At 38.0% G+C, this 10,420-nt stretch overlaps 1 long non-coding RNA gene across 1 annotated transcript; it reads right to left on the reverse strand.

The window, feature by feature from the left end:
* Positions 1-696: 696 nt before the first annotated feature.
* On the reverse strand, positions 697-7,686 carry LOC120796578. The gene is made up of 3 exons (XR_005708392.1): positions 7,596-7,686; positions 3,135-3,270; positions 697-902 (listed from the first exon to the last, which is right to left on the reverse strand). It is a non-coding gene; the product is annotated as an uncharacterized LOC120796578 (long non-coding RNA).
* Positions 7,687-10,420: the final 2,734 nt, after the last annotated feature.

Raw genomic sequence — 10,420 nt, forward strand, 5'->3', positions numbered from 1 at the left:
CTCCATTTCCTCTATCCAGGTAAAGGTCAGCTCACCAGGTGCTTGCCCTCCACTTGACTCCTTTCCAGCAGACTGTGGCTAAAGAACATTCTGCAGTGACCCATTCTAATTCAATGTCATCTATGCATGATCAAATTACCCTCAAAACAGCTTAGCTGCACCGAGCCAAGGCGTCCAGGCTAGGGCATTAGTCATATGGCAGTTAGAATGGTGGAAGAGGGGAGTAGCAGATTAGACTAAGAAGCTTATTCAAAAGTGTTTGTCATCTTTAAGTCTGGGGCAGGAACCAGAAATGGTCTCTTGAACTCACTTTATTTAAAAATAACATTTTGGTAGTTTGGTAAACTTTCATCAACTAAGAGTCAGGCAGTCAGCACTATATATACAGTTAGGTACATAAGTATTTGGACACTGACACAATTTTTGTAATTTTGCCTGCATACACCACCACAACGGATCTGAAACAAAGCCATCAAGATGTCATTGATATGTAGACCTTCAGCTTTTATTCAAGGGGGTTAAAAAGACATCACATTAACCTTTTAGGAATTGCAGCCATTTTTATACATTACCTAATTTTCAGAGGTTCACACGTAATTGGACAAACCAACATATTTACAAATATAAGGATTGTTTTTAATACTTCAATGAAAATCCTTTGCAGTCAATGACTGCCAGAAGTCCAGAACCCATGGATATCACCAAATGCTGAGTTTCTTCCCTTGATATGCTTTGCCAGGCCTTTACTGCAGCTGCCTTCAGTTGCTGCTTGTTTGTGGGTCTTTTTGCCTTCAGTTTTAGCTTCAGTAAGGGAAAAGGATGCTCAGTTGGGTTGAGGTCAGATGACCGAGTACCTTTGTTGACAGAAGACAACCCTGCTCCCAGAGAGTGTTATCGCACTCCTAGGAAGCTCAAGCAAGAACAGGGCAGTAAGAAATGATAGCTCAGATAGTAGTCACAGGACCTGGAGTTCGATTTGGAGTGGCCACAGGATATAACAAGATACAAAATCATCCAATATGGCAGTTATTCCTTATGATACTGTGCTGAAAAAGTCCACCACTCAGACACTGGAGAAATGGTATCTATAAAAATTAAGATCAGTGAGCTCTTCCCTTTTTAAAGATATAATTTTACAAATAAAAGATAAATATAAGAGAAATTATATACATATAATTCACCAATAGTTCAACAGCCCCGAGGCCTTATTTAAGACAATGTGTTTAGCTGCGCCCATGGCTCAATTTTTATGGTTCACTTACATATTGGCTTCCCTCTCATTCATAATTTCTGTCATATATAAACACATGCATTCACTTCAGTAAAGGTCACCCTTACAGGTCGCTAATCCTGTTTTAAGAATGTATTTCAGAAGAAAGGAAGTTAATTGAACACAGTAAACAGGATGATTTGTTTGGTTTGTTGGGACATTTGACCTCAACCCACGGCACATTCCTGACTGACCGACTTTGTGGGATCAGAAGGATGAGTTAAGCACCAGTGCTGCATAAAACCTCTTATTGACCTTGACAACTTACTTTGCTTTTCCCTATTATCAAATAAACTATAATTTGAGGAAAGCTCAGTATTATGGAAAAAACAACTTCTTCATTGTTGATAAGGAAGGTTTATTTTCTTTCATATATTTTGACATACAAACAATTAAACAGCTATGACTCAACACGCTTCAGGATACCAGAGAATCCACAATGACTGCTAATCCCTCGTCCATAGCCAGAGGCACCACAAAGCAGCATAAGCTCTCTTGTCCTCCCTGCTATCACCTGCCTATTTACTGCCATGCCATCCCTACGGCACTTTCAACCACTCTCCCTCTCTTTCTCCTTTCCTCTCTCTCCATCCACTAATCCTCTCTAAGGACATTACCTGCTAATATATCCAGTCAAAAAGTATAAAAGCCAAGCTATCTCTTTACTGCCATCGGCAGTACGCTAAATAGGCCATTAATGGAAGAAGGCAAACGGGGGATATCATGGTTTTAACCCCAAATACCATTCAGATCCAGGTCCACCTGAGTGGAAGTCTGAGGTGTAGCATGTGTTGGGTCACTAGAAGCTGAGGGAGAGGAAGGGGATAGTGGTAAAAGGGCTAAAGTGATGCTGGCCTTCAGTATTTTCTTCTTAAAGCCATTTTAATTTGGGTTTCTTTTTCTTACAATAACATCCTAGACATTAAAAGGCACAAGGGGCAACGTCACACGCTGGTGCCCCCACATGGCAGAAAGGGGTAACTGTTTGGAAAATCTTAACTTCAATATATAGAAGTCACAAACTAAAGTAAGCTGCATATGGCACTCATGGTTCACCTGAGATTCATCTATACAAATAAAAAGGGACAAAACAGGTAAAATATTGGTGATATAATCTCTCTCTGGACTTAAGTTCCCATGTTTCTGTTAAAAAGAAAATTTGTATTTTGCTCTCACTTCCCCACAAAACCCTGTATTTTATGTTATATATACACACTTATTGTATTTTAGCTTCTATATCAAACCTACAGCATTATAATTGGAGCGATGGGATGATCTTTTCTGTTACAGCATTACACTGATTGAGCCCTATAATATGTATTTACTTTGCAGGGAAATTCTGCCCGTATCTTGCCTGTAGCTTTGAATGCTGTGTTATGTATCCCTCTTTGTACAATGTGACCCTACTTAAAAGTGTGACATAAAAGGTGTTTTACTTACTGCTGCTTAGAATTAATGGAAATTGAAAAGCAGAAAAAACAGACAACAGGTACAATATTCTTGGGTTAATCAAGCACTAACACTATATTTGAGTGCAACTTCACATATTTCCTATCAAATCTTGCTTAAATTTCGCATTAAAATTACTTAAATCTGGGGTTATAGATGATCTTAAACCCAAGACCATGCTGAGTTTGACCTAAAACAGCTTTGCAGACAATTTGAGAAAACATCTTGTTCTCTGTTCCTGGTTACTGCAGGTTAACATGCGGACTGCTCTGACAAAAAAAAAAAATCACTTGTTGACTCGGCCTTGAGGCAGGGCAGCTGTTCATTTTACCGCTAATGGAGCACCACTGACACCACTTTAATGAGACAGCACTAATGAGTGCTGACAGCACAGCACACCACTGCATCACCTTACCTCCACCAGGTTCAGCAGCCAGTACAGAGAGCAGAGAGTGCCCTCCTCTGGTCAAACAGGAAATGACCACCAACAAAGGCCCAGAGATGCTCCAACAAATAGATTCCCCCTCTTGCTTCCTGTGTGTCACCTGTTACTGAACAGTGAAATACAGTAATATTGCACGTAAATGGGCATAAATGGAAATCAAACATGTGTGATCTCTGTAACAACAAGTGATTAAGCGTGGCAACAGCCTAAATAAGTGAATAGAACAAAATAGAAGAAAATAGAATATTTACATCCTCATTGGTAATTTAAAATTTGAAAAATAACCTTTTAATTTTTTAGTAATAATAATAATAATAATAACGATAATATGATAATTTTGTCAAACAATTACTATTTAACGAAATCAGTCGCTTCTTTCAGATAATTTCCTTTCCACTAGAGGGAAGCACTGCATCAAAAGTTTTAAAGCAGAAGCCATTCAATAATCCAAGAAGGTTTAAAATATATATGTGCATTTTTTATAGTAAATTTCTATCAGTTGTTTTAATAACATAAATTACTTATGTTAGTGTCATCTGTATTTTTTTTATTAAATTATTAAATTAGGATCTCTGTGAACCGTTGCTTGAAGAGATTATGGAAAGGTTTCAAAATAACGCTCTTTTTCAGCTACTATCAGTGTGTGCTCAGACAGCTGCGTATGAGCATAATGAATAGTAGCAGCAGCAGCTTTCCCGACTGCTGAGGACGAGCAGGGGACAGACAGATTAGCACATCCATCCACCCACGTCCCAGACAGGGTGGGTGTGATGAGTAGTGCCACCACTGCATGACAAAAGTGGCTTCTTATCACGGGGAGTAAACAAAGAAAAGGTACAGACCCCACCTTCCTCATTCTCCACAAAAGGGGCACAGTAACTTCCTACACACACAAGATTTAAAAACAGAGCTTTTCATAAGCTGAGACAAGTCAATAAACCAGTAACATTCATCCATTTGATCAAATTTAGTCTCACACTTCCCTTGCTTGTCTTTGGTAAAGCTTTTCTGGTCAGAGATAAGGAAGAAGCCAAATATATTTTATTGACTGAACAGTCTTAACTGAAATATTACTAAGTTTTCATTCTTTTTGAAATGTTTTTTTTCCCGCAAATTTTCTAGCTGTATTTTTCTGAATGGAAATGTTGCATTAGATTTCTGGAAAAAATGACTGCTCTATCCCACTTAAACCCATTACTTCTGATGCTGTGTACACTTGAAACCATCATCCCACATCCTGAGTGGAGTGTATAAACTATTCTTTCTTTAAAATTGTACTACCAAGCAAAAACAGAGCTGTAACACAGAACATTTGCCTCTTACAAGACTGTTTGTGCCTTACCTTAGATGAGGGGAAAAAAATAATTTCATCTCATGGTTGGAGGACTAGGTTACATCTTTTTTTTTGACAAATGAAAAAAGGTGTTAAAAGGTAATTGCTAACTCTGAACTCTGAAGTCAAGACTTCACTTTAGAGCCAAAAGATTTTTCTTATAACTTAAAGTGAGCGGAACATAACTATGACACTATGACACTATGACACACAACCGGCTCTGCTAGGTAAGAAAAAGTTCTTTAATTTGAGGCTCATAAGTCTGTCAGTCCTGCACTTCAGGGATGTTTTATTTTTATTTATTGTGAAATGAACAACTATGTGCAATCATGTCTCTCTTTTTGCTCATAGTAAGAATGACATAAGTGTAAGCATCTTTATGATATGGTTATTCAACAAATGGCCACCAAGTTGGTCCTGGTTTATTGTAGTTAAGTACTTAGTCAAATAAAGTTAAGTTAACTACTTAATAAAAATACGTGTGACGCCACTAGTATTTGACCTTCGTGGACTGCATGAATATTTAAAAGCAATAACATACTTGCATGCTTATAATTTAGCTATTTCTCCTGTGAGTAACCCAACCGCATACAAAAGTATGAATTATAACACAGACAAGCAGATTGGCCTTGTATGTGCATGTGAAACTTACACTACAGAAGTGAGACGGCTGTCCAAGCACAAACAAACAAGGAATAATATGAGAAGACAGCCTCTGAAATTGCGCATGAGCCAGTTGGGGCTGCAGCCAGGCGTGTGTTCATTCAGCCACAGGCACTAATCATCTATTGCTAGCTCTGCTCTGCATCATGCTTAACTGTATAGCAGTGGTTTTCACATTTTTTTCTGGCATGCCCCCATTTGAAAGCCGAAAAAACAAACAAAAACAAAAAAAAACTTCACAACCCCCCTCAACCCCACAATTTTTTTTATCAATCATTAACAATTATAGGTAAAGCAACTAATAAAAAAGATCCAAGCTGAATTTTATTGAAATAAAGGTTAGCATGTTAGCATCAGCAAACTCCCTACACGAATGATAATCATATTCACTCAACTTAGTTTCACTCCATATTTTTCCCTTCATCATCAAAGTCTCCCCCTGCAGCTGCTCCCTGGGCCCCCCCCAGTTTGAGAACCACTGCTGTATAATATTAGCTTCACTGTTCTCAGGAGTATGTTTCGCTAACCTATTCCTTTTTTAAATCCAGAACTGACAGATATCTGCCATGGAGGATTTTTCTAAGAGTTCTGTTCTTGTAGAAACTTCTGATAAGAGAATAGAATAGAAGGTCAGGGACAACAGAGCTACACGTTTAAAAGACAAACTACATATGCCCAGTGTGTGAAGATCCTGACATACACCATCGTGATCATTAAGACTCTTAACTCTGCACTCCACCAATTAGTGGGAGCCGCTTACTGTCATGGTTGTGTTTGGCGATTTCAAACTTATTACTAGAGACAGGACATCAAAGCAGATGGGTGAGCATGATTAACTGAGCCTGGAGAATTTATGTACAGCCAAGATACAACCAGCCATTTGAAATTCATCCAACTGAAAAACCGCAGCCTTGGGTCTACAGTAAATTCAAGATTAAAGTGGTTCTACATCTGACTGGTGAGGCACACTGAGTGTAAAGAGTAAGGTCTGTTTTACAGGGTTAGAAGAGTGATACTGTCAGAGGAAGGAAAATGCAGACAATGATACATACTGTAGGATTTTGAAATTCTGTTATCACGGCCAAATTGGAGTCGTTATCATGACTGAATAACCAGACCTAAAGTCACACTGACATTCCGAGCTGGGAAATAACCATGAGCTTTGTTTCAGCGCTAACAATCATGATATCAATTTCTTTAACCAGAACTCCAAGTTGATGAAGCAGTTACTGTGCACACACAGGAAATGTTCGGTTAAGCAGACAAATCAATGGTACCGTTAGTTTAAATTACCTGATTGATACAACTAAACAAAACACAGTGCTGACAGATGATATTGCTTTGTTTGCAGAACATGCAATTGACTACAACTGGATCTTGAGAACAAACTCAAACATTGGGTATCTGTAAGCCTCAAGAACCATCTCCTACTTGGTATTTATCCTTTTAGTCGCTGGCGCATGGAAAATCTCCAAAATGTCACTGGTTCAAGAATAAAGAAAAACTGCTTTGCTTTGAGCTTGAACACCCCACATTTTTTCAGTTTATTTAAAAGGCTTATAAGCCAGAACAGGGTAGAATAAGATTTTAGTTTAAGCACACTAAACTATATTTTGGATGGATCAAACATTTAATGTGAAGGTGTTACTCATAGTAACTGCGCAGAGAATTATCACCTGACCCTACCTGACTAATTCACTACAGGTGGACAGGTTAAACTCTGCTGGCTACAATAAACTCTACAGTCCTACAATAAATCCTACCTTTGTGATGATTATAATGTTAAGTTTGTGTTGAAACTGTTTCAGAGAGGTGCTGATTCAGCTTTATGGTCATTTTGGAGGCTGCAGTTTGTGGTTCTGTTGAACTGTTGTGGTATTGCGTTATATGTACAGGTGTTTCTATTACCTTATCCACCCCATTTATATAAATGAGGGTAGGCTGAATAACAGAAACAGCTCTCTGTTTAAAGCAATACAGCTCAACAGCATCACAAACTACATCCTCCAAACTTTTACATTTTTGTTGAGTCAACACCTCTCAAAAACCATTAATAAAAACTGAGCATTATAGACTTCATTAAGGTAGGTTTTTATTACAGAACTGTTGCATTAAGCTGAATCTTAGCTAGCTGCGTTTTAGCTAGGTGTACCTAATAAACTGCCAGTGGTTTGTATCTTCCTAATATTCTTAACTTTCACAGTTAAGACTATTTAACACCACATTAACTGCCAGGGCTGGTTTACCTTTACTAAACATTTTACCAAGCTTTACAGACTCTTTAATTAGCCGGTGAATTGCGTGTGCTAATCCCCTAACGCTTCCAGCACATACACACATCCCGGCCTCCAAATTCAAAGTATTATTTGCGACGGAAACACATTCGTGTGGTCTTGTGCCGCGTTTCGGCTACATCACAGTCACAATACGCTTACCTGTGCAAAACGTACTTTAAGACACCAACCGGCGAGACCGTTCGCATCGGGCCTGCAGTCGCTCTTGACCGTACACCGGGTTTTAACCCCGAGGGAGCGATGCGCACTGGCACGGCTGACCCCAGAGCGCCCTCTGCTGAGCGTTTCCATGCAAGCGCAGAAACGCAATCACTCCTGGAAGTGAACGCGTAGTATATGGGTCGGCGTAGTGTTTGGTGAACTGGTGATAACATCGGTGTTAGTAATAAAGCTAAAGAGGTTTCCTTTAGAATTTTGCAGGTGATATATCCAGTAAAACAAATGGGGTTTTGGTTTCAGCATTTTATAAGGAGAGAGACTGAGACCTTAAAAATATGAAGGCTATGAAAATACATAGTATTTTTTTTTTTTTAAATATGGACACATAGTGTATCGTCTTAATTCATTTATATTTTTTTATTTTTTAACTGATTGTCTGTCAATTCATATGTATTTGTTTTAATGCTTTGGCTGTGCCCCTGGTATGAACAGTTTTTGTTTGCACACAACGTCTCATGTACGTACTGTTCTGTTAATCATAATAATACTATATATTTAAAAAAAAAAAAATGTCTGGTGCTGTCAGTGTTACAAATAACACAGTACTTAGTGTTTTCTATACCAGTGTTCACACTATACTGTAATGTTCTATACAAATGTACTGCGTTTCGTTATTCAGGGCGAAGTGCAGGTAAATTTTGCTGAACAGAAATGTAACGAGATCAAGCCTGTAATGTTATAATGCCATACACCTGCTTGAATATGACTGGACATTACAGGCCACATAGCAGTGAATAAATCGTTGTAAAACATATTACGAACAGCTTATCCCAATCCGCTAATACAAGCACGACTTGCTGTCCCTGAACTACCGCTATGCCGCATTAATGGTACTTTAAAGTTTCTATGTTGGGAATTTTTTTGTTTTCAATTATAGCATCTTGTACTAGCGTAACCTTTTGTTTGTAGAAATAATACGAATCTAATACCAATCGATGCCCAGCCCTACGGTTTTTCTTTTTTGATCCCGCCACTAGATGGCACGAAAGAGAGACATTTTCAAATCATAATCATGGTGGCTTTAAATGAACGTTCATTTAATCAAACTTTCTCTCGCCTTAGAGCTGCAAATGAAGTCTAGTCATATTTTGTATATGCCACGTAGACCAGTAATGAAAAACGATTCTCCAAAATGTATAAAACTAGACTAGTTTTGGAATACATTTACAACCATTTCCAGGTTCACTGAGATAAAAACACATCTTCTATAAATGTTAATTAAAAAAAAAACTTGCAGGTGTCTGCGGAGACCTTTGGAGGATTTTATATATATATATATGGTCGTATGTAGCTGTAACCTTTCACTTCATTAACTCAAACTCTGCAAGCAAATGAAGTTGAACTATTTCCTGGTTAGGGCAGCACTGCAGAGACTTGACACCGAAAAAAAAAAAATCCAATGTAGTTTCACCATCTGTTCCTACACTATGTGGACAGGGCAGAAGTGAAAAACTTAATTAGAAAATCTGCAAAGCCACTATTGGCAATTTGTCATTGCTGATTATTTATAGGATGGCTGGACAGCTGCACGTGTGACCACTGCTATAACAAATAGACTGGTTTCTCCTATCCTCGTAGACAGACAGTAGAGAAATGTCTTTCAATTATACACTATAGATCACATCCTTGCTTTTAATTTTGGTCCTGGAACTAGTCTGAGGTAAATGATTTTTTTTGCAAGTTAGTAATTTTAAATTTCATCCTTACTGTGGGGTCTAATTGAACTTGTTAATTGAAAATTTGGGAGAGCTCAGATGTATGGTGGGCTGTGACAGTGGTAAATGAGTCTATCCAAAGAATACGTGAAAGTAGAAACTGCTATATGACTAATAACATGGTGGTCATACATCACGGTCTTCACATGAAAAAGCTGATTCTGTGAGTTCATTCTGTAAATTCTGCGTTTGTTTACACTGTAGGTCCCAACACCCGCTACCGTAAAACAAATTATCGTGACTACAGGATGACAGAGAATCACATAAGTCGTCTCCCATCAGCAGGACGATTAGCAGACTTGTCGTCTTACCTCAGGCATAGTAACAGACCTCCAAAAAATAATTGTTTGATCAGGAGCCGTAGCTCAGTAGAGTTTACCACGTCGAGAAGATTTAGACTGAGTGCAAATCACAGAAAGATATACTTATTTTACCCTCCACTGCCTTTCTTGCAGAAACTATAAATGCCCGAAACGAGATTAAGAAACTCTAAATTAAATGGCAACGTTGTTAGAACCACCAACTTCGTGCACTACTGAAGAGAGTCTTGCAGCCTAAAACAGTTTTTTTTTTTCCCCTTGGTCGTCAACCAAACTGAAAAGAGAACACAATTTGAAGATTTGATTCTTCTGAGTATTAATGAAACTCTACTTACTATTTCAAACCGGGCATGTAATTCAAAAGTGGGAATCATGTTATCTTTATGAAGCTGAGTTATATGAAGTATGCTTGAAGAATCACACTTTATAACGTTAAATGTTGGAGTGTAACTAAGTACATTTAGTCAATTACTATACTTAATCCCATTTAGAGGTACTTACACTTTACTTGAGTAATTACATTTTAAGATACTTTGAAGAGGCAAATATTCTGCTTTTTACACCGCTTCATTTGTTTGACAGCTATTGTTACATGTTACTCTGCGGATTAAGAGTTTACATATACAATAGATGATCGGTTTATGAAACATGATGCATTTGCTATAGATTTATCTGCCCAATAGTTTGTAAACTAGTTAAAATGAGCTCTACC

Source organism: Xiphias gladius, chromosome 11 (assembly GCF_016859285.1).
Source record: "Xiphias gladius isolate SHS-SW01 ecotype Sanya breed wild chromosome 11, ASM1685928v1, whole genome shotgun sequence".
NCBI classification, from domain to species: Eukaryota; Metazoa; Chordata; class Actinopteri; order Istiophoriformes; family Xiphiidae; genus Xiphias; species Xiphias gladius.